Consider the following 24456-nt stretch of genomic DNA (forward strand, 5'->3'; position numbering starts at 1 on the left):
AAAGATATGTTAGCATCAGCCTCAGTCCCCTAAGCACAGTGGGCACCATACTATGAAACAGAATGTAGAAAAGATACTATCACTGGCCTCCTGTTCACAACAAGTAGATAGCATGGCTATAACATTTGACTCTCAGACAGTACAATATTAAAAAGAAAGTCATCTTAAGGAATATGCCATGAGGAAATAATAGATACTGTCCTGGGCAAGTTGAGACATAAATTATGACTTTGAAATGTTGAGATGAGCAACAATTAGGGTGCTCCTTAAATTGACTAAGGAGCCCTTAGAAAGCAGCATTTTACAGGAACAAATTTAAAGGACACATGGACAAAAACTAGGGGGAGGGTGGTAATGGGAGGGAAGTGGGAAGGGTTGGGAGGGTGGGCTGGATTGGGAGTAAAAGGGAGAAAACTGTACCTGAACAATGATTAAAATAAAATTAAAAAAAAAAGAAAAAACATCAAAAAAAAAAAAAAGAAAGCAGCATTTACTTACAGAAACACTTAGCAACAGCATGATGATGGGTCACCAAGCCCAGAACTCGCTACTACCACGTTGGCATTGGTTGTGTCTTCCAGGTAAGTCAGCAACTAAAACATCATATTTTATTTTTAACATGCCTGAGAGTCCAAGGCTATTTATAATCCCAGATCCTTAAAAACTTAAAAAGAGGATGAATTTTTAAATGTACACATTTACATACGTGGGCAGAAACACAAAAATCAGATGCCTCTCAACACAGCTCAGGGAGCCATAACTCACGGCTTTCACAATCCCACCTAACACCCAGAGAAAATCCAGACGCCTTCTCTGAGAGATGGTGGGAGGCTGGGTAGGTAGCCAAGAAACAAAGAAACCTAAACTCAGCACTTGGCAGGACAATTAAGGAGCAGGGAATTTTAAGTGTATTGTTTCTGACTCTAAATATGTCTACATTTATTACCAATTTGGGATCAGAAGCCACATTTAGTTCTGCCATGACCATGCACTAAAAATATTAAGCAGAGCATTATTGCCTAGGAAACAGCAGTCCTCTCTGTTACAGCAGCCCCATTTCAGAGCTGATTCTACATGGTCCCAGGCCTTCTCACCCTGGGCTTCACTGAGCCCAGTTATAAGCAGAGCTGCCACTGTCCTGCCAAGGCATCGCTTACTTTTTAAAAGGCAGCAAAAGGAGCCAGGGCTAGAGACTATACAACTTCCTCATCCTCTCCAAGGCAGTGTTAGGTAGTCAGTAAAGTTCCATTTCACAGGCCTGTAGCAACTAGAACCCACCTGACTGGGAGCTATACAAGGGCAAGGACAACTGTCCACGCAACCCACTGTTGTATCTTCATTGCTCAGTACCGTACCTGGCACTCAAAAAATATCTGTTGATTGAATAAAATCAATAATCTAAAAAGAGGTCATCTGAAACAGCACAATGGAAAATAATATCATTGAATAGATGAAAATATAGACTATGGTGATGCACAAAAACAGGTACATAAAATAGGTGAGCAGAAGCAGAACATAACAGCACACATATATGAATTAGTACTTTGAAAAAAGTGTGTGTAGTCACCTCTATGATCGAGGAAGAAGTCAGAATTATTGAAAGCTGTGCTCAATGGAGTCTTTCTTCCTGAAATGCTAGCTATGTGAGAAAACATTTAAAATAAATATTAGTCTTAATACAGAACCAGCTCCATTGCCTGCTGACTTGATCTGACCCCTGGGATGGCTCAGAGGCCTTGTTCTTATTCAGCAACCTTAAGAACAGACCATCCATCCAACAGCCCAAGGAAAGAGAGAGCACAAGGGAAAAACCACAAGCTTAAAGACCAACTTACCAACTTGACCCTTCTGCCAGCAGAGCTCCCAGTCTGCATCAACAGTATGACTGGCTCCCTAAACAAGGGGCCAAGATGGATGTCTAGATACAAAAAAAATACGGAAAAGTTGACCTGGCCCAGCTTCAAGGCCATAGTTCCAAATAGGTACCCTCCTGCCACATAGACCAGGGCCAACTAGCCAGCAAAGTGCCTATTATGGGTAATAGTATACCTAGCCTTCTAAAATTTCAAAAAAAAAACAAAACAAAAAGAGCTCAGAAGGGAATACTTCCTATCTCATTCTCTGAGGTCAGAATTACCCTGATACCAAAGCAAGACAAGGACCCTACCAAAAAAAAAAAAAAAAAAAAAACACCCTACAGACTAATACCCCTTATAAATATACATGCAAAAATCCTCAACAAACCAAATTCAGCAGCATATTAAAAGGATTATACAATATGATCAAGAGGGATTTATCCCAGGAATTCAAGAATGGCTCAACCCATGAAAATTAACCAACTTAATAAATTACATTGATAGAATAAAGGAAAAAAAACACCTGATTACCTCAATTGATACAGAAAAAAAAAAGCATTTGACAAAATCTAATATCCTTTCTTTTTTTTATTTTAATCATTGTTCATATACAGTTTTCTCCTTTTTACTCCCAATCCAGTCCCCCCTCCCACTCTCCCCACTTCCCTCCCATTAAAATCTAATATCCTTTCATTACAAAAATACTCGATAAAACAGAAATAAAAAAGAACTTCATTAACATAATAAAAGGCCATATATGAAGAACCCATAGCTAACATCATACTCAATGGTGGAAGACTGAAAGTTTTTCTCTTATGATCAGAAACAACACAAAAATATCTGCTTTTGCTACTTATTAAACATAATATTGGAAATTCTAGACAGAACAATTACACAAGAAAAAGAAAAGGTATCCATATTGAAAAGGAAGAAGCAAAACTATCTCCATTCACAGATGACATGATCTTATATGAAGAAAACGCTAAAGAATCTACAAAAAAAATACTGACAGAGCTAACAAAGTCAGCAGAGTTACAGATACAAAATCACTCAAAAGTCAATTGTATTTTTATACACTTGCAACAAATAATCCAAAAAGGAAGTTAAGGAACTAACTCCAGCCCTGGCCAGTGTGGCTCAGTGGATTAAGCACTGGCCTGCAAACTGAAAGATCACCAGTTCAATAGTTGTTACTTTTCTGTGCCAGAAAATGAGCCTGTGAACACTGTTGGAATTATGGCAGCAGTGGATATCCAAAATAATCTGCTGGGAATTTCTTGGGTTGACAGTTCATGAATCCCCACTTTGAACAATGGAAATGTCCTAGGTTACTTTTCAGAAAGAAGCAATCCTTTTTATGGCAGAGCACATAATAAATGAAGTGGTCAAAATGCAGAGACTAACATTAGAACACATAAATCAGATGGTTGGCATGGAATACATCCTTTTACATGCTCAAGAGCCCGTTCTTTTTATTATGCAGAAGCAACAGTAGCAGTCCCCTAATAAAGTTATCCCAATGGGCTGATTACTGTATCATTGCTGGAGTGATCATCTATCAGGCACCAGACTTAGGACCAGTTATAAACTCTAGAGTGCTTACTGCGGTGCATGGCATTCAGTTAGCTATGTCATACTGTAGATATCGTACTTCCAAAGGGTATCAGAGGCACTTCAAAGATCATAAAGGGCAAGATAAAGTCAACCCTAAAACCAAAAGGAAAGAAGAACCGAGCTCTATTTTCCAAAGGCAACATGTAGATGCTTTACTCCTAGACCTGGAACAAAAATTTCCACCCAATTTATACAGCATTAGTCTAGAGAAAAGCCTGTCCCAGTGGATCAGACAAAGAAAGGGGCAGAACCTACACCAGAAACTGTAAAATCTGAGGAGGAGACCACAAAAAACATCCAACAGACAGTGAGCATTAAAGGCCCCCTGAAAAACAAATGAGACTTCGGTAAGTATTGGACCAAAGAGAAGCTTGTAAGACTTCTTGTGTATTATTATTATACCTCATTACTGTGAAATGGTCTTGAACTTTAAAAGTGCTTTGTCACAACCCTCTCATTTGTATAGAATGTAATTGTTCTTTAAGAAAGGATATAAGGACTCATGCTTTTGATATGGATAGTTGTTTGTACCTTTTGTTACCTTTCCCCTACAGGACTTGATCGGCCTCCTCACGCATATGTGCACTGCTTTTATGTGTTTAAAACCAAATAAAGATATTTGTCTAAATTTTTTTTAAAAAGATCACCAGTTCAATTCCTGGTCAGGGCATGCGCCTGTGTTGCAGGCAAGATCCCCAGTTGGAGGCATGTGAGAGGCAACCAATCAATGTATCTCTTCTTTTTTTTTTGAAAGATTTTATTTATTTATTTTTAAAAAGGGAAGAGAGGCAGAAAGAGAGAGAGAAACATCAATGTGTGGTTGCTGGGGGTCATGGCCTGCAACCCAGGCATGAACCCTGACTGGGAATCAAACCTGTGACACTTTGGTTCACAGCCCGCGCTCAATCCACTGAGCTACACCAGCCAGGTCAATGTATCTCTTGAGCACTGATTCTTCTCTCCCTCTCCTCTCCTTAAAAATAAATATTTAAAAGTTCTTAAAAGAAATAGCATCCGAAAGAACAAAATACTTAGAAATAAATTTACCAAAGGAAGAGACTTTAAACAAGGTGCAAGACTTATACACTAAAAATTGCAAAACCTTGCTAAAAGGTATTAAAGAAGACCTAAATAAAGAGACATTCTGTGTTCAAAAATTAGAAGACTTAATATTGTCAACATGACAATACTACGGAGATCCAGATTCAATGCAATCTCTGTCAAAATCCCAACAGCATTTTTTGTAATAATGGAAAAACACGCCCTAAAATTCATATGGAATTTCAAGGGACCCTGAATATCCAAAACAATCTTGAAGAAAAACAAAGTTGGAGGAGTCACATGTCCCAATTTCAAAACATTATCACAAAGCTACAGTAAACAAGACAGCATGGTACTGACGTAAATATACACTCTCACATCTGTAGTCTGGTTTTTAACAAGGGTACCATACTAAAAATGGATCAAAAAACTAAACTTAACAGTTATATAAAATTCTTGGAAGAAAATTAAGGGCAAAACTTCATGACCTGGGATTGGGCAACAGTTTCCTAAATGTGACACTAAAAACAGGAGACAAGAGACAAAATACATAAGTTAAACTTCATCAGAATTTTTAAATGAAGGATTTTATTTATTTATTTTTAAAGAGAAAGGGAGGGAGAGAGAGAAACATTGGTTAGTTCCCTCTTGCACACCCTCAACTGGGGACCTGGCCTGCAACCCAGGCATGTGCCCCAACCAGGAATCAAACTGGTGAATTATCAGTCCACGGGCCAGTGCTCAATCCACTGAGCCACACCTGCCAGGACAGAAATTTACTTCTAATGCCCAAATATCTGAAAAATAGTGTCTCAGACAGATACTTGCATGTGAATGTTCACAGCAGTCAAAAGGTAGCAAAAATCTAAGTAACTATCAATAACTGAGTAGATTTTTAAAATAGATTTTTAAAATGTGGTATATATGGGGGTGAGCAAAAGTAGGTTTACAGTTGGAAGTTGACAAAACAGTTTATTCTTGTATTATTAATTTATTAATTATTGCATTATTTATTATTAACCTACATTAAAATGGAATATCATTCAGCTATGAAAAGAAATGAAGTTATGATACATGCTAAAACATAGATGAACTTTGAAAACAGTATGCTAAGTGGAATAAGCCAGACACAAAAGGATAAATATTGTATAATTCCACTTATATAAAATATCTAGAATAGGCAAATTCATAGAGATGAAAGTAGATCAGAGGTCATCAAGGGGTGGGGATAGAGAATTTTTACCTTTCTTGAAATAATAAAGCATAATATGCCAAAAATTTGTGTATATTCTTCCACCTTCAATATTAAAATGGCTATACAAAAATTCACCAATTTTGATAAGTTTTTTATCAAAATAAAAACTTATTTTGCTGGCTGGTGTGGCTCAGTGAACTGAGTGCCAGTTTGTGAACCAAAGGGTCACTGGTTTGATTCCCAGTCAGGGCACATGCCTCAGTTGTGGACCAGGTCCCCAGTAGGGGGCATGTGAGAGGCAACCACACTGATGTTTCTCTCACTTTCTCCCTCCCTTCCCCTCTCTCTAAAAATAAATAAAATCTTTTAAAAATAAAAAAATAAAATGCCACTGATATAAGAGCTTTCACAGCACAATCTAACAAAACTGTTTTGAATGAAGTTAAAAACAACTAAGCACTACTAGAGCCATCATACAGAAAAAACTAGACAAACTTTTTGGCCAACCCAATACACATTCCCTGACGGCAAGGACTCCTTCCTCATCCACTGTTCCTTCCCTAGCTATTGTAGGCTCTAGAATACTCAATAGAAGTACGGATGATAAGTGAATAATGGGTGGGCAGAGAGATGAACACCTTAATCCAAGATAATGACATTCACCATGGCAAGTGTGCAGAGCAGATTTTTCAGCGAGAGAGACATTACAAGGGCTTGCCGACCACACCAAAGTCAACTTTTTTGTCTATGGGCAATTCAGCTTGTCTGCAACTCTGTAAACTGAACCCTAGCCCTGGACTTTCCTCTCACTTTCCTCATTACCCAATCAACAACAGTTCAGTGCCTGCTTTCACCCAACAGGATGCAGCCCTCATATCAAACCCAAAGCTTAGATTCTGTGCGGGGATTGAGTGGAGAGAATGTGGCATTAGTTTCAAACTTAAAATGTTCCTCCCAATCTCAGACTTTATGCCCAACAATCAAAATGGCCTCATCCCAACTCTGATTGGCACAGCAAGAGCCCATCCCATTAACAATTTACTGCATAAGCAGTACAGAGGAGGAGAGTAATCAGCAAGGGAAACAGCTGAATTATTTCAGCAGCTGTAAATATGTTCTCTCTTCCCCCTCCTGCTTCAGGTCCACTGTGCCCCATGCCTCCACACTGAATGAACTTGGGTTTGTCAAATATCTATGTCAACTGCAGTAACCAAACTTGAGTTCAAGAGGCAACATTAAAAAGCACTAATAAATTAATATTTAAATAACCACTTAATGTCAAGAAAATCTAACTTTTTGAAGATTTTATTTTTATTGCTAATTGTTTTCAGAGAGAGGAGAAGGGAGGGAGAAAGACAGGGAGAGAAACATGGATCAGTTGCCAGCTGCATCTGGAGTGCCCTCAACTGGGGACCTGGCCACAACCCGGGTATGTGCTCTGACTGGGAATCTAACCTGGCAAAAATCCAACTTTAAACATTCCCTAGTCTACTAGTTATTTAATTAAATTCCCTAAGATCCCTGGACACTGGCACAGAGCACATGGCCCTGCGGAGCAGTTCCCCAGCCCTGGCCTCGGCGGCCTGGAAGGGCAGAATCCCACGTCCCTGGAGAAGTGCCAGCAGAGCTCCGTTTTCTTCTAGAGTCTCCTAACGAGGTGGTTTCTCTTCACAGCCCTGCTGGTCTCTGCAGGGCAGCAAAAACATGACAAACACATTCTGAACATGGAAAATCGCCAAACCGGGCTACATTTTTTAAAGTGTACCTTTTTTAAGCACACAAAACCCCAAGACAGACACTTTTGCTCTAATATTGGTTCTTCTTAAGAGTGGTATATATCACAAGATATTCAAGGATGTGTACAAGAGAGATACAACAGGATTCACAACAGCAGGTAGTGTCAGGAGGCTCTGCAAGATGCCACCAATCAAATCCCAGCCTGCCAGGAGTCATCAGCCTGCAACTGACAGGGGTACAGCTCTGCCAACAGCAACATCCTAGACTGGAGCCTCTGGGTTCCAGTGAGTGAGCTTGTGATGGGGATGCCAGCAGGACCCCGGAAGTCTCTCTTGCCGCAGCAGACTCTATGGGGATGACTTGCCAGCTGCCTTCTCACAGCCCCAGATTTGCTAAAAGGGAATGACATGCCAGCTAGCAACTCACCCAAGTAAATATAACCTAGAAACAATCGGCTTCACAATCAGTCTCCAGGCAGAGTACGTTTGGCCAATAATCAGTAAGCATTTGGAGCCCAAGTTACAGGCAGCAGATGCTTTGAACCCAATCCCACTGGGTCATGAGTAAGACTATCATTTTAAGAGTATCAATGGTGTGACAGATGCCAAGAAGTCCTCCCTTGCCTCACCCTTACAGCAGGGGCTCCGGTTCTTTCTAGTTTCCTTACAAAACTACCACCTCACCTATCAGTTGGCCTTACTCTTTTGTCTCTGTCATCATCACCTTCCCTACACCTTCTTCTATTTTGCCTAAAGGGCCTTGCCCTGCCACAAAGTGGAGGCAATTCTTCCCAATTATTCCATCCTGATTCTCACTGCTCAGGAATTCCACTTGTGGTAGCTCTCCTTAAAACAGCTACTGCAGCCTCTGGTTATGCCAACACAGAAAACACTGTAGAAGAAGCTTGGTTAATATTACAGACTTTTACCATGAAAGGCAACCGTTTCAATAAACAACAAGACACAAACCCTGACTTCAGAGAAGCCAGATGTTTGGATTGTAGCTCATGAAAACGTGGAGAGCATCCAGAAAAACAGAAGAGTACTATACCCATGCAACCCAGACACACTGCTCACTTACTACCTGCAGTTAACACCCGTGCCAAAGCCATTTCAAACCCAGATGAGCAGTTAACAGCCACACCAATCCAGAAAAATATTTTTTCAAAGACCTTGTTCATTTTCCCATATAGGAGAGCTAACAAAAGACCAAAAATCTGTGCACTGTGAAAAGATAAAGAAATCCTTACTGCTTACTACAGAATATATATTCAGTTGTCACCACCTCAAACCAGCAGATTATTTATCTTTCAACACATATTTACTGAGACTTGCTGTATCCCAAACATGTGCCAAGTGCTAGGATACAAAGACTAAGTAAATAGGGATCCTGTCTTCCAGGAGCTTCCAGATGGGCCATGGAGATAGATGAATAAATCAGTAGTTATATAACAAGCACTATAACTACTATAGGGTTGAAAGAGCCTGAGAGAGATAACTAGAGGGCTCTGAGGCAGGAGAGAACAGATATCTCCATTAGGAGATCAGGGTCAAGGGGAACTTCCTGGAAGAGGCGAGCTTTAAAAATTAAAAGAGGAAAAAGAATCAACCAAACAAAGGCAATGAGAAAGGCATCCCAGAAACAAGAGTGTGTTTTAAAGACCCAGAGGCATGAGACTATAGGAATGAGCACATACTCCAACAACAGCTGGAGCAAAAGGCTTATGGCGAATGGCATCATAATAGACAAGATCTCTTTTTGCCAGGCATGCTGGATGAGTTTCAAACACATAGCTCATTGCACTGTCTTTTAGCAAACTTCCAGAATCTCCCTTTCAGAACAGCCCCTTGGTAAAAGGGAGATCAGAGAGAGGAAAATGAAGCCTGTTATAAACCTGCTAAGATAAGAGAGTCACCAGTGTTTGTGAACTCTACTTATAAACAAATTGCTTTGCCTTACAGTTGAGTGGTTTGTTGGCTCTTGCAAATTCTCAGCATCTATTAATAAAAAGAGCCAGTAAACAGAATCTGGAATTGAACGGTATTAATTACCCCTCACAGTGGCCTAAAACCCCAGTAGATAACTTGAACAGGAAAGCAGTCTAAGATTCTAGACAGTCTTTGTGCCACCTCTCCCTAAAGGATATGCCTGTCTACTCTCCTCTCATAGGTTTCATACTCCACAAGTTCAAAGATAAGCTTATGCTCTTCCCCTACACTCCTAATCCTCTCAAGTCGCCTAGCTCTACTGTGCAAGCCAGAAACCCAGGAGCTCTCCTCAACACCTCCCTTTCTCCCCAACCTGACCTTCCAACCCCTGTCCATCCATCACCAATCACTGTCAATTTTATCTGCTAAGCCCTTTCCTCCTCACCTGCCCAAACTGCTATAAGCCACCCCAACCTCTCAGGGGAGGGCAACCCAAGTGGACTTTCAATGATGCAAGAACCAAGCTGAGTAGCACCATGAAGAAATCAAAGGCACACACAGCCTTAATGAATCTCTTATTTGTTCAGTCCAGGGCTCCTGGAATACCCAAAATCCAGCCTTCTAAACCCCTCTGAAACACTATCAATAAAAGCTTTTTTCTGTACTCAAGCAGCCCATTCCATCCCAGTAGTAACTGCAATGTGGGCTGCAGAGAGGTTTCAGTGTGTGGCATGAGTCCTCTAGAGATTCTGATGACTTGGGAACCCATGACTGGACTTATGATTATGAGAATTAAATCCCAGGTGAGGCAAGCTTGGATCCCCACAGCTCCACCTCATGGAGACCTACTATAGGGGTAGCCACTGAGTTGAAGTCTTTATCCCTACTCTGTCACCCTCCCTCAACATGAAAGAAGCCATTTCCTTCCACCAAAACAAGTGGAAGAAGGCAACTTTCAGAAGGATGGTGTTAGTACTGATAGCTTAGAAACCACTTTCCCAAAATAAAGGACAAAACAGGTATTAAAAAAGGAGAGATCTGGCCATGCTTCTCAGTCTCAAATCAATGGAAACTTCCCTTCATCCCATTCCCTATCATTGGCCTGCAGACTAGCCCCAAAAGAATAAATGTATGTTGAATGGATAAAGAAATGAACAATGGCAGGCTGAGGAGCTGGAGGGAAGGGACAACAGAAGAGAAAAAAAGAACTGTACAAAACCATCCTTTCATTCATTCACATGCCACCAAGCACCTACCATGTACTATGTACCTGTGCAAGGTACAGGCATGCACAAACTACAAAAGAGAAGAGGGGCAGAGCATAAAGGCACTCTTGTTCATCTATCTGGAATATTTCCAAATACAACTTTAAGAGCACTTCCTGGGTGGGAGAAAGGCTCTTCCATTCCATCTGGCTACAACCATCAAGCAAACCAATGTGGGTGATCACAGGTACATCCAGAAGCAGTCCAATGTAATGTACTTCCTTCTCAGGGTGCACTGCTGGCAGTACTCTGAGCTTCACAGGGCCCCCCGCCCCACCCAATCTGATAAAGCACAGCCTGGGATAGAAGGTGAAGCAAGGTTATATCATATATCAGATTCATGTGCACTGTGGTGGCTGCAAAAACCCTGTTCCTAAGGGTGCAACCTACAGCAAGCCTGTCCATCATGGTGCTAACAAGCTAAAGTTTGCTCAAAGCCTTCAATCTGTTGCCAATGGACGAGCTGGATACCACTGTAGGGCTCTGAGAGTCCTAAATTCTTACTGGGCTAGTGAAGATTCCACATACAGATTCTTTGAGGTTATGCTCATTGATCCATTCCACAAGGCTATCTGAAGGAATCCTGACACCCGATGGATAACCTACCAGTCCACAAGCACAGGAAGATGCAAGGGCTGACATCTGCAAGCTGCAAGGGCCATGGCCTTGGAAAGGGCCACAAGTTCCATCACATAGTCAAAAAAATAAAAATAAAAGCACCTACTGTTTCCTGACATTAAAGCCATACCTAATGGCACACTTGCAAATAAAAAATTTCACTTTTTATTATATCCAGGCCTTTGGGGCCTTGAGGTTTCTTTTTTAAGGAAAAATCTGTCATTCATCTCTTTGATTAAAAATTGATTTAAATTGGCTTTCCTTAGGTAGGTACAAGGGGAAAACATACAGATTCACAGAGATAACCTGCCCAGCAACAGGACTGTGATGAGCTCTGGTGACTGCACAGTTGGGTCCCAACTCACTGCCGATGAAAGAAAATTAAAAAGCTCACAATGTGGAGCTTAAGCTTCAGCCAAAAGGAATTATCTTCCCACAAGCATCTCTGTTGGATTTTTTGGTTAATGTAAAACACTTTCAAAAGGAAAGGAAAGGAAACCCCAAGGATATTTAACATATAACTTAGAATTTCTATATTTTTCCAATTCCCTTGCAGGGAGAAAAGGCAAAGAAGTCTTTATTTCTCAATCCTACTTTTCAAAACTTTTCCCATTGATTTGACATTGTCATAAAAATTTTCAATTTGTTGAGAGCACAGAGCAGAAAAATGTGCAGTGGCTGAGAAGTTTTAAGCGGCCGTGAAAGGAATGAAGTGAGAGCTAGAGTCCTGAAAACCATAAACTAAGCAACACAACCTTGGGCTCTGGGTCTGAGATCAAACACTAGGGCCTCAGGCCTGCAGCAGGCCACACTCTCCACCCACACTTCAGGCTCTAGCACTCAGACAGTGTTTTAGAGCAAATAGGAGACACTGCTGCAGTGTCAAAAGATCTTGGGGTAGAACATCAGCAAATGACCAGTATATACCTAGATTGAATATTAGCGGTCTTATTCTATAGCCAGAGGATGAATTCGCTCCTACCCTCCCCTGCTTGAAAACATTCAATGATTTTCCATAACCCTCAGGATAAAGGCCAAATTCTATACCCAGACCCTCCACCATCCAACCTAGACTGGCACCTCAGCTTTCTTTCTTTCTTCTCCCTGCCTACAACCGGCTTTACGGAACTTTTGTTTCCAATGCCCTAAGACATCTTGTCTCCCACTTTCAGGCACCCATCTGACCCTCTGCTCAGAACTCTGTTTCCCCTCCTCTTTATCAGGCAAATTCCTACTCTTCCTGTAAGACACTTCCTCTAAGAGGCCCTCCCCACTAGCCCAGATTAGGTACTACCACAGCACCTGTACTTCTCTGATTATAGCCCTTAATTACACTTTCTTATATATAACAGTTGTCCAAAAAGGACCACATCCATTCTGCCCAGCTAGCTTGAAGTTTAACACAAAAGCAATGTTTAATAAATTCTTGAAGGATGGTTTAGATTATGTGTCAGGCTTCACTTCTTAGTTTTATCCTCAGTCACCCCCAAAGCCAATTATGTGCTTATCTCCCCTCTGCCCCACTCCTACCCTTCATACTTCAGTCTTAATGGGTGGCTCACCAAGGCCTTAACCTCAAGCATGCTCATCATCAGTCATCTGTGCTATGTGTTGAACACAGCATTAAGTAACTGAGACACAGAGATGATCAAGCCCCCTCTCCCACTTTCCAGTATAAAAAAGGCATATAAGCAAATAACTGCCACATGACATGACACAGGTCATAATACTGACAGATACATGGGGTGTGGGCAGTGAGAAAACTAAGCCATTCTTCCCAATGTTCCCTTTTCTCCAGTTATTCCAGACTAACTGTTCTCTATCCTTTCTCATTTTTACAGACAAAAATCCCTCCAGTGCTCTTTCCCTGGATATCTAGCCCAGATCAGGCTATTCTAAGCTGGGCTCCTCTTCAGTTCCACATTAATTCAAATCTTTTCTGGCTTCTTTCTCACCTTCTTCATTTCTTTTCCCAGGCTTCTTACATATATCCCTGCCTCTACCCTACCCTGAGCCAATGAATCTAAACTACTATTTTTCCATCTCTTCGCTCAACTGTCTTGGGTGATCACATTTATGAAACATGTGCACTTACACAGAACATAATAGGCTAAAATTTTAAAAAAAAAGCAAAATTAACCATTCTCAACACAGCCTTTCTCTCTACTTCCTCTTGCAATTTCAAGAGCCCTCAAAAAGATGCTCCCAATTCTGTTAGATTTCCAAGGAGGTTTATAGCACCCTTCACCTACAAGACCCCAGTCACTGACCCCTTCCCTCCCTGGCTTGCCTTCCAGTCTCTATGAATACTAAGTCCACTCTAACCAGCCACATATTCACTTAATCAGCATGTACTGAACAGCTCTGTGAGCCAAGAACCATGTCCCCCACAGTGCCACACACAATGCCCTATACCTAACACACGCTTAATTTATGCCCATGACTCAATCTCTGATAAGAAAACCAGGTGAGTCCTGACTGGTGTGTCTCAGTGAATTGATCGCTGGCCTACAAACTAAAGGATTGATTCCTATAGTTTGATTCCTAGTCAGGGTATATGCCTGGGTGGAGGGCTGGGCCCCCAGTAGTAGACATGCAAGAAGCAACCACACATTGATGTTTCCCTCTCTTTCTCCTTCCCTTCCCTCTAAAAATAAATAAATAAAATCTTTTAAAAAGAAAAAGAAAACCAGGTAAGCCTCTCCTGAGCCTTGCTCAGGAATACTCCAGTATAAAAAAAAATTCTGAAATGTACCCAGAGGTTTGAGCATCACCCCCCCTCAAACAAAAGCCTCTTATTCATCTAAGACCAGACCATGGAAACAGTCACCCCAGCTAAGAAGATGCTGACACAGCTCTCCCATCAGTGTGCCAAGGAAGCCAGAGAAACCAGTGTTATAAAATACCCTTTTAATCAAGTGACCTATCTTGGCTGGTGTAGATTTAGGAAAAGGTTTTCTCAAGAAACCAGTAATAAATGGAGGGGAAGAAAAGAACAGAAATTAATGAACATAGTAATTATCCCCCAAAGTTGCAAATCAGAATAATTCTCACTTGAAGACAAGTATGAAAAACAGTATTAAAATGCCTCAGGGATGTGTTCATGAAATAGCAGGTAATAGAATAGATAAAATATATTTATGATACTTCAGTGGGGACATGTACCTTTTGGCTAATAGCTATCAGATACTAAATACCACTGCAAAAATAATATTCTTCCATGCTTCATTATGGAGTTACAATTATCCATGGAAAGCAGCAACACAGCAAACTGCCTTGAATGGTAAATGGGAATAATTCCAGATTCCAAGCTTCTCCCTAAGTTTCTGGGCACAAGGGGGTATAAGCCAGGTTATACCCCCGTATTAGTCTGCTAGGGCTCCCATAACAAAATACCCTAGACTTGGTGGTTTAAACAACAAACATTTGTTTTCTCACAGTTTTAGAGGCCAGAAGTTCAAGATCAAGGTTCTGACCCATTTGGTTTCTAGTGGGAGTGCTCTTCCTGGCTTGTTCATAGCCACCTTCTCCCTATGTACTCACATGGCCTTTCTTCAGTGTGTGGGTACAGAGAGTGGGGCACTAATCTTATCAGGGTCCTACCCTTATTATCTCATTTAATCTTGATTACTTCCTTCCTCTAAATACCACCATATTAAGAGTTAGGGCTCTAACATATAAATTTTTAGGGACACACTCGGATCTGAAGGGCGAGGCCTGTTCCCAAAGACTAGCCCACACTGACAAATGAAGGTCTGGGTAAGAAGGTGGCCTTGGGAACACACCTGCTGACTGTGGGACGTAATGGCCAAAGATCCTAGGGCTGCTGAGGGCCATGGTGGGTAGTGTGAGGGATAAACTGTTCCAAGTCAAATAAACCAAGGAACTATTTCTCTCCCTTTGACAAAAGAGAGCTGAATGACAATAATGGTGATATATAATATACATGTATATAAATAATACTAAGTACTAGGCACAACTACACACTTGAAACTATGTCAAATGTTTATCATATAAGTTGTTGTTTAAGCCTCACAGAAACAAGGCATAGAAGATACAATTACCATTTTTATTTTACAGATAAGGAAACAAACATATATTAGTGAAAGTCACTTCCTAAAGTCATCCAGTGTGGTAGACAGAGTAAGAGGCCTCCAAAGATATCAGTCCTAATGCCTGGAACCTATAAATGTTACCTTATGGGGAAAAAAGATCTTTGCAGATATGATTAAGGGCCTTAAAATGATTATTCTGAATTATCTGGATAGGCCCTAAATACAATCACAACGTCCTTATAAGAAAGAGGCAGAGGGAGATTTGAGACAAGTATATAAGAGGTGACATGAAGACAACACAGAGAGAACTGAAGATTTGAAGATGGTGAACTTAAAGAGTGGAGTGATGTAGCCACCACCAGGGAATGTCAGCAGCCACCAGAACCTGGAAGAAGCAATGAACAGAGTCTGCCCTAGGACCTTTGGAGGGAATGTGGCCTTGCCAACACTTCAATTTCAGTTCAGTGATACTGACTTCAGACTTCTGGCCTCTAAAACTAGGAGAGAATATATTTCTGCTGTTTTAAGCCATCAAGTTTGTGTTAATTTGTTACATTAGCTACAGGAAACAAACTAGTGACAAAGCCAGGCTTTGCATCTGTGACTCCAGGCCTGTACTTTCAAGCCCTGTGCCTTGTTCTGTTTCTGCACATAGCCTCCCCAAGACAGATCAGAGCACTCTGGTGGGTGATCCTGCCAAGGTCTGAAGTAATCAGCACTGACAACCCATCTGCTGCAGTGCCTCAGACAAGCCTGTTTCCCCATCCCATATCACAGCAAAGCCACATCAGGGGCTGAACTAACAGCATAAGTATTCTAATTATCAGATAAGGAGAGAAGAACCCAGAGTCTAACATCTTGATGTGAAAGCAAACCAAACTGTTTAACAAAGGTTTTGATCTAATTTATTTGTATCAATACCGAACTGTTTTCCAAAACATCTAGAGGCTCCTAACCCCTGTTGCTCTGTGCCATCCAGCCTTCAATTTACTCTTTCCCACACAGACACATTTGGGGGAGGAGCATCAGCCGCAAGTAGTTCAGTCTCCTCCCTGCCCACTGTTCATCACTTGAAGACTCCTCAGGGACAAGAAAGAAGGAGAAAGTGACACTGAGCCCCTCTCTCTGAGCCTTCAGGATTTGTTGATGTGAAGAGCCTGGTGCAGAGGTGCCTCAAGTTAAACAACCCTGGAATTAATAAGTAGGCTAATAAACACATTGTCAGGGCAAAGGTACAGCTCCCAAAATGTTCTTTTTGAACCTATTCTGACATGTATGGCTCAGCTTTGATTATTTATAACACTTCAAAGAGCAGGTGGTGAAACATGGCAGTACGTTTGTAAAAATAACAATGTCTTGGTGACGGAAGACATTGTGGCTGCTATGGCTATTCGATCTTGGCTGAGGAGTCAGTAACCAGCTTAGGGTTTCTGGGAGAACCAGCTTGGTGGATTAGCAAAGGGGAAAACCTGGGACTTATTAACATAATAAAACAATAGGTAACTCATTAGAGTACCCAGAGTTCTCCTATTTTTCTTTTTTGCTAGATGCTTTTTTTTCTCCCCCTCAACCCTAGATTGCCCTTCAAGGTTCTTCTAACAACTTCCTCCTTTTCCCTTGCCAAGGCTGTCTGATTTTCCATCAGTATCTCAAAATAACAATATTGCAACATTTAAAGAGTATTTATTCCACGTATATCGGGTTCACGACAACCCTATGTCATAAGGTACTATCATTATCCCATTACAGAAGAGGAAGCTAAGACTCAAGGGGTTAAGTCATTTTCCAAAGTCAAGGGGTTAAGTCATTTTCCAAAGTCACACGCTAACCAGTGGCAGAGACGGAATTAGAAAACAGATCTGACTCCAAAGCCCCAAGCTCTCACCTATTATATCAAACTACCTGCCTCCCAAATGAACTGGGAGCCTTACTACTGTCACCTAAAGAGAGACATTAAGGAGACAAATCCACACACCTTTGACTTGAGCCTCTCACTGCTCAGAAAGACTGGCAAAAATGCTCTTAGAACCATCCAGAAATTTTCTTTCATTTGTTAGAGAGAACCATCTGTCAAATAGAGTCAGTCCCACAGAATCCTTGGGGGAATGCAAATGGATCTAGAAATGAAAGCAAGCTTACCTCTTCCTCCAGATGAACCCAAACCCCTGGATTTAGCAATTCCTAAAGACAGCCCACCTCTGCTCCCTCTACCTGCCTAAGTCTCAGCAGGTTGTCACCAAGATCCTGATTCCACACCAGGGAAATAATGGAGAATACCCAAATCTTGGGAAGGATCAAATAATAATAATAATCATGATCATCATCATCATGATCATCATCATCATCATAATAATGCAAAAAGGAAAGGAATAAGATGAAAACAAAGCTCAAATTCCTATTTATTATGTATCAGCTGGTTCTGATTTTTTAAGCTTCTCATTAAATTATTCTGGCTCCAAATTAGTTTTCTTTGCTTAAGTCCTAATTATTGCTTCAGCTCTCTTCAAATGGGTCCCCAAAGATGTTGGAAAAAATGTAACTGAAAGGTCACTTGTTCCATGGGAACTTCAGGGAGACTCCCTGACATCTTGCTCTGAAATGCTTATTTTATAACTTCATAGAATAATGAATTAATCATGGAAAGATTTCTCCATTTCCCCTGGTAACAGGGCTCACAGGGGCTAGACAGGCAAGGGAAAGAAAGATGGTACCAAAAAACAAAAAGGCCCTATTTCCTCATCTAGCAGCACATGCACAAAACGGGCTCCCAAATTCTGCCCAAACCACTAGGCTAGAACAGCCACCATCAGATTCCAAAGCTACAGGTCACTGGAGGTGACACTGTCCATTCTGCCGGGGGGGGGGGGGGGGGGGGGGGGGGGGGGGTCAGCAGGGTGCAGGAGATGAGGAATTGGGGGCAAAAAAGAGGGGATAAAGAAGAAATGTAAATCATTAGAACTAGAAGCCCTACTGCTGCTTCTGCTAAGAGCTATCAAGGAAGAACAGAATCAACTTTCTGCAAGGTAAAACCATATAAGGGGATGTTAAAATATAGAAAAAGGAAAAAGATCAGAGGAGAGAAGAGTTTTATTACATCAGGTTTGCAATTTGCTTAGCTGAAGCTCTATGGGTACCAAGTTTTTTAAGGTTTATTTTAAGAACTTTGAGGCCTTCGGGGTGTTGGGGACTCACTAATTCTACCCATCTCAAAGTTTCCTGATTTTTGATGTAATGAAGGGCCTTTCCATTAAACAGAATGAATTCCTCTTAGAGAAGCGTCTATTCCTTACAAAGTGAGTGTGTTCATGTTGGGGCAGGGGGCAGTGTGTAAGAGAAGAGAGACATGTGAGAGCTGTTTATTACTCTATCAGATGCACAGGTGAAAAGCATGGGGGCAGGCTAAGAGGCCTGATCCTCCAAATTCTTGTGAACACAAAATTAGCAACTGTTTCTAAAGAAAAGAAAGGATTTAAGGAGAGAAAATCAATCTAAAAATAAAAAGATGTGAGTTTACTTTTTAACTGAAAAAAAAAAGGAAAAAAAGGTGTAGCCTGATTAGGCATCACAGAAATTTAGGCCAGCACTACCCCTGAAGGTTAACAGCATCTCTAGTTTGACAGTCAAAATGGGAAGAGTGTAACAGTGCATTTTACCCATCGCAAACACATCCTTATATTCACAAAAAAACAAGTCTGGGGAGTAGAGGATGAGGGAGGAGGAGATGAAGCCTAACATGTTACCAGCAACCCTGGCAGAAAGAAAGCTGTGAGATTCTGAAAGAAAACATTTCTTTGAATAAAACCCAGCAGAAACAATGCAAAGGTCGGGAAACAGAGTAAGTAAGAAAGATTAAAGGAATAGAGATTTATTTAGCTCAGAAGGGGATTTATTCAGCTCAGAAAGACTGAGAAGGGGAGGTGAAAGAAGTGAGAAGAGGCTTAATAATGATGTTTGAGTCCAGTGAAAGTTGCTTGAGAGAGTCACTCACTTGTCTACCAAAAAGCTACCTTCTGGTACCAGAATCTTCAAATGCTTGTCTTGCTGGCTTACAGCTGAAATTCTTGCATAATAAAAGGTGCTGGGCCCTGGCTGGTGTGGCTTAGTGGATTGAGTGCTGGCCTGCAAACCAAGGGGTCGCTGGTTCCATTCCCAGTCAGAACACATGCCTGGGTGGCTGGCCAGGTCCCCAGTTGCGGGCATGCAATAGGCAACCACACATTGATGTTTCTCTCCCTCTCTTTCTCCCTCCCTTCCCCTCTCTAAAAATAAATAAATAAAATCTTTATAAAGAAATAAAGAAAATATTTATTTATAAATAAATAAATAAATACAATCTTTTAAAAATAAAAGGGGCTGGGAAGAGGGGGCTTCACTATAAGTGGACTTATAGATGTTAATTAAACATAAATTAAAGATTACTCCAGAGCACCGATTTTCAACCTTTCTTCACTTCATGGCACACATAAACTACTAAAATTCTGTAGCACGCAAAAAAATATATGTATTTTTTGCCAATCTGACAAAAAGTTAGGTATAATTTTGATTCATTCACACCAGATGGCTATTGTTGTGTTGGCTGCTGTCATTTTTTTATTTGACAATCTAAGGGAGGTCAGTGCCCCTGACTAAATAATCAGGAAATGCATGTTTCAAAAATTCCTGTGGTACAGTGGTTGAAAATCGCTGTCCCAGATGGATAGAGGATGGTCAGTAACTATAGCAAGATAAGACACTGACTTTACAGTAGCAAGAGTGACCAAATACCCTGAATTAGCCACAAGGCTAAGTCCTTCAAAGAAGGAAAATAAGCAAAAGGGAGAACTGATAAGGAGGCTGTCCAGTGTTCCTCATTTGACAGCTTTATAAATAGTGAAGAGTCGACAATATTTAAGGTAAGTTAAGGTAAACACGTACTTAGAGAAGGAAAAGGAGAACGCAGCTTTGAGTGGGAGAAAAGGAGCCTTGGAAATGAGTTGAGAACAGGATCTGTAGGGTTACAGGTCTCAAAAAAATACAGAAAATTTTAAGGAATAAAATCCAACTCTGCTAGCTCCAAACATCCTCTCCTGCTCATAATCATGCCTGGGATTTTACTCTCTAAATCCAGAACCAGGTTTTTGAGCACTAATAATATTTAGGACCCAAACATCTACAAAGGTGACTAGAGTCCTACTTTCTCCCTACTCCAGGGAGCTTGGAGCACTTCCCTCACAAAACAAAGAAAACAGATTGCCTAGACTTCGCCAGGTGGGTACACCAGCAGCACCCCCTACCATCCGTGCAGTTTCCCAGGTTACGGGCCCTCTACAAGGGTCTCACTCATACCACTAATATTTTCCATAAAAACTAGACCACTGCCAGAAAGCAGCACTATCCCCTCTGACCTCTCCATGTCCCACCCTGTTACTCACATTCCGTAAGTTGTTTCTGTCTTGCCACTGTCAATGTGTCAATTCTGGTCTAATGCCCTTGTCTAAGAACTTAGGTAGTACTGCAAAAAATGCCTGTAGAAAATCAGAGTAAGATAAATTTGCCATGTCTTGGTGAGCTTTTGTATTTGTTTTACTCCAAGCAAATGCACTAATGCTTGCTTCATTATAAACAGAAAACCTAAAAATCTATACCCAAAACCTAGTGACCATAAACTGCCCTTTCCAGTAACAAAATGCCAGGAAGAAAGACAGCCATATAAAATGAAGCCAGGAAAAACCAGCCTCTCCTCAGAAGGTTCCAGTTAATATGGGGAGACACTTAATAAGTAATGAAAGAGAAAGCCACCTTGATTACATTTATTTAAAAAAAACAATATGAATGTGAACACCTGTGCAACCCAGGTTCTGAGTAATAACAGAATCCATTCTTATTCCCAAACTCATTCATTCAACAAATGTTGTTTGCTCATCTACTATATGCCAGGCACTGTTCCTAGCATTGGGAATACAGCTACTCTCCTGGAACTAACATTGTGGGAAAACAAAGAGTCAACAAGTACAAACAAACAAGAAAAATAACAGATGGTTATGTTAGGGTGACATGAGTAGTACTTTATACCAGAGGAAAGGAAGGAAGACACTTTCTCCTAAGTGACAGCAGAACTGAGATGTGAATAACAAGGAGCCAGTCAAGAGAAGGTGAGAGAAGAGTATTCCATGCAGAGGGTACAGTTAGAGCAAAGGCCCTCTGTGTGAAAAGCAGAAATGTCACTGTGGCCAGAATATTGAATATTACAGGAAATGCAGCTGCCAAGGCAGGCGAGCAGGGATCTGCTCATGAAAGGCCTATAACCAGAGTAGGGTGGGTGTAATTATGTGCTATTGAGTCAGCTCTAAGGTAACCCTATGAATGAGTGATGTCCACAATGTTCTGTCCTCAACAGCCCTGCTCAGCTCCTGGAGACACATGAATGTGGCTTCTTTATGGAGTCAATCCATCTCCTATTTGGTCTTCTTGTCCTGCTGCCTTCTATTTTTCTCAGTCTTACTGTCTTTTCCAAAGGACCTGCCTTCTCAGGATGTACCAAAAGTAGGACAGTTTCAGTTTTGTCATTTTTGCCCCCAGCAATGTCTCAGGCTTAATTTGCTCTAGGGCCCACCTGTCTGTCTTTTAGGCAGTTCAGAGTATCTGTAGAGCTTTCCTTCATACTATATTTCAAATGAATCCATTTATTTTCCTATCAGCCTTCTTCTCTGTCCAACTTTTGTATGCATACATAGTAACCATGAATACAATGGGTGATCTTAGCCTTGGTCTCTAACGATCATTTTTGCTCTTGATGATATTTTCTAATTTTTCTATTGCTAACCTTCTGAGTCTCAGCCTTCTCCTGTTTTTTTTTTTTTTTTGGCTGTGGTCTCCACTTGAATTGATGACTGAACCACGGTAAGCAAAATCTTTAACAATTTCATTATCTTCATTGTCTATGTTAATGTTGTGTATTTCTTCTGAAAGTCATGATTTTTGTCTTCTTGATGTTCAAATGCAGACTTGCTTTGGCACTTTCTTCCTCCACTTTCATCAGAAGCCACTTCAAATCATCACTGATTTCTACCAGTAAAGTGGTATCATCTATATATCTTAAGTTATTGATATTTCTTTTGCCAATCTTCATCCCTCCTTCCTCTCAATCTAGTCCAGTTTTTCATATATGTGCTGTATGCAATGCATCCTTGTCTAACACCTTTGCCCATGAGAAACCATTCTGGCTCTCCATATTCTGTCCTGACAGTGGCTTCCTGTCTACCATACAGGTTACACATCAGGACAATCAAGTGCTTCAGCATGCCCATTTCTTTCAGAGCAACCTATAGCATTTCAGGTTCCACAGGAGTGAGGACTTTATTCTAAGCTTGATGCTAAGTCAGCAGAGGGTGTGAAGCAGGGGAGTGACATACTCCTCATTATTGAGGGAAGTTGATAATGATTCCAAGATGCAGACTGACTTTTAAAAAGTTTATCTGGCCACAGAAGTTTATAAGAGTTTCATTTCCCAAGAGAAATGCTTAACTGTTTTTTAATCTATCAGTTATTCAATATGGACTATGGGAAAAGCATTATGCTAAGTGTTTTACATACATTATTTCATTCAATTTTCAACCAACACTACAAGAAGATATTATCATTCCCATTTTACAGATGAGAACACCAAAGACAATAAAGGAGGGGAAGTGACTTTTCCAAGGCCACAGGCACAGGATGTATGCAGCAGAGCCAAACCTGAAATCCAGGTTAGCCTGATTTGAAAGAGCCAGAGTTCCCAGCCACTTTGTTCAAATAACTCCACCCCTTCCCTGGCAAAGGGAAAACTTGGTTACCACTGAAGCCTTCTGCCTATTGTTTTCCCTCTGATGCAGTCTCTCATTTTCCCCAGTGAGGGACAGAAGAGGCCAGATTAGGACCTGACTCCAAATACTCTCCCTAGGAACCTTCCCTAACAAGCCAAATTCAACCTTACTGTTCCACGCCTTTGGCCAGCCTTTCTCAGCACCTATGGTCCCATCTGTGGCTTCTCTCCCAGATAGGGTTTAAATTCTTTGAAACCATGATAATCCTTAGAATTCACTGAGCACCTACTATGTGCCAAGCACATGAATGTGCATTATTTCATCCTAACTGCCCAAGAAATGAGTATCAATACAACCTTATTCAGATGAGGGAATTGAGTCACAGAAGTAACAAGACAAGATCAATCAGCAGAAGTGGAATTCCATTCCTTTCTACAGTATACAGTACACACAGCTCACTAAATGGTGAGTGAATGAAGAGACACATAAACTCATCATGGCAACCCTCACTCCATAAATAGGGAAGAAAGCATAAGCACAGGTCAAGGCCTTGTAGGCACACACCCAGCTCTAGACACTCTCCAGGGGTGTCTGACCCATGGGCTGCACATGGCCCAGGACAGCTATGAATGTGACCCAATCACATGTGACAAAATCATAAATTTACTTAAAACCTTTTTTTTTTGTTCATCAGTTTTCATCAGTGTTTGTGTATCTAATATGTGGCTTAAGATAACTCTTCTTCTTCCACTGTGGCCCAAAGATGCCACAAGGTTGGACACCCTTGCTCTAGACAAATATATCCTCTCATGTTCTTAGCCAATACAGTCACCAGTTCAGAGACAATTGGCTTTATCTTTTCTCCCCTAACCCATCAACCCCGCCAAAAAAATCAAATTAACCTTCCCCAACACCTCCACAAAACATAAGTCATTCTCCCCACCACCCCAAGACCACTGGGAAGTTATTTCAATAACTAGGTACTGAACAAACCTTTACAGAAAATACAAAATAGTTTATTTTTTGTCGTCTCTTTTATGTCAACTATCCTACATGGCATTTTACAAAAGAAAAGTAACAGCAAAAATAGAATTGTTTTAAAAAAGGAATAAGAGGATCCAGAGATGTTTGCTACCAGAAATGGAGACTCATGAGGTAGCACAGAGAGAAGGCTGTTCCAAATGGTGCAGTCCTAACAGAATTAGGGCTACTCCACTGAAAACTGACCACCCCCCCACCCCCAAGCAGGGAACAAATAGGAATCAGGGCATGCTAGGGGCCAGGGACAAGGAGGCTAGAGAAAGAGATCAAGTCAACAGTGGACATTTGATCTGGATCCCTTCTAGAAGACTCCCTAAGGTATATC

At 41.0% G+C, this 24456-nt stretch overlaps 1 protein-coding gene and 2 pseudogenes across 2 annotated transcripts in view; 2 read left to right on the plus strand and 1 right to left on the minus strand.

The window, feature by feature from the left end:
* SIL1 (SIL1 nucleotide exchange factor) overlaps nucleotides 1–24456 on the minus strand; it is a 226711-nt gene that overhangs the window by 178668 nt on the left and 23587 nt on the right. The window lies entirely within an intron of this gene.
* On the plus strand, nucleotides 3049–3821 carry LOC114509471 (annotated as a pseudogene).
* LOC114510329 lies at nucleotides 10629–15634 on the plus strand (annotated as a pseudogene).

This window comes from Phyllostomus discolor, chromosome 13, assembly GCF_004126475.2.
Source record: "Phyllostomus discolor isolate MPI-MPIP mPhyDis1 chromosome 13, mPhyDis1.pri.v3, whole genome shotgun sequence".
Taxonomy (NCBI): Eukaryota; Metazoa; Chordata; class Mammalia; order Chiroptera; family Phyllostomidae; genus Phyllostomus; species Phyllostomus discolor.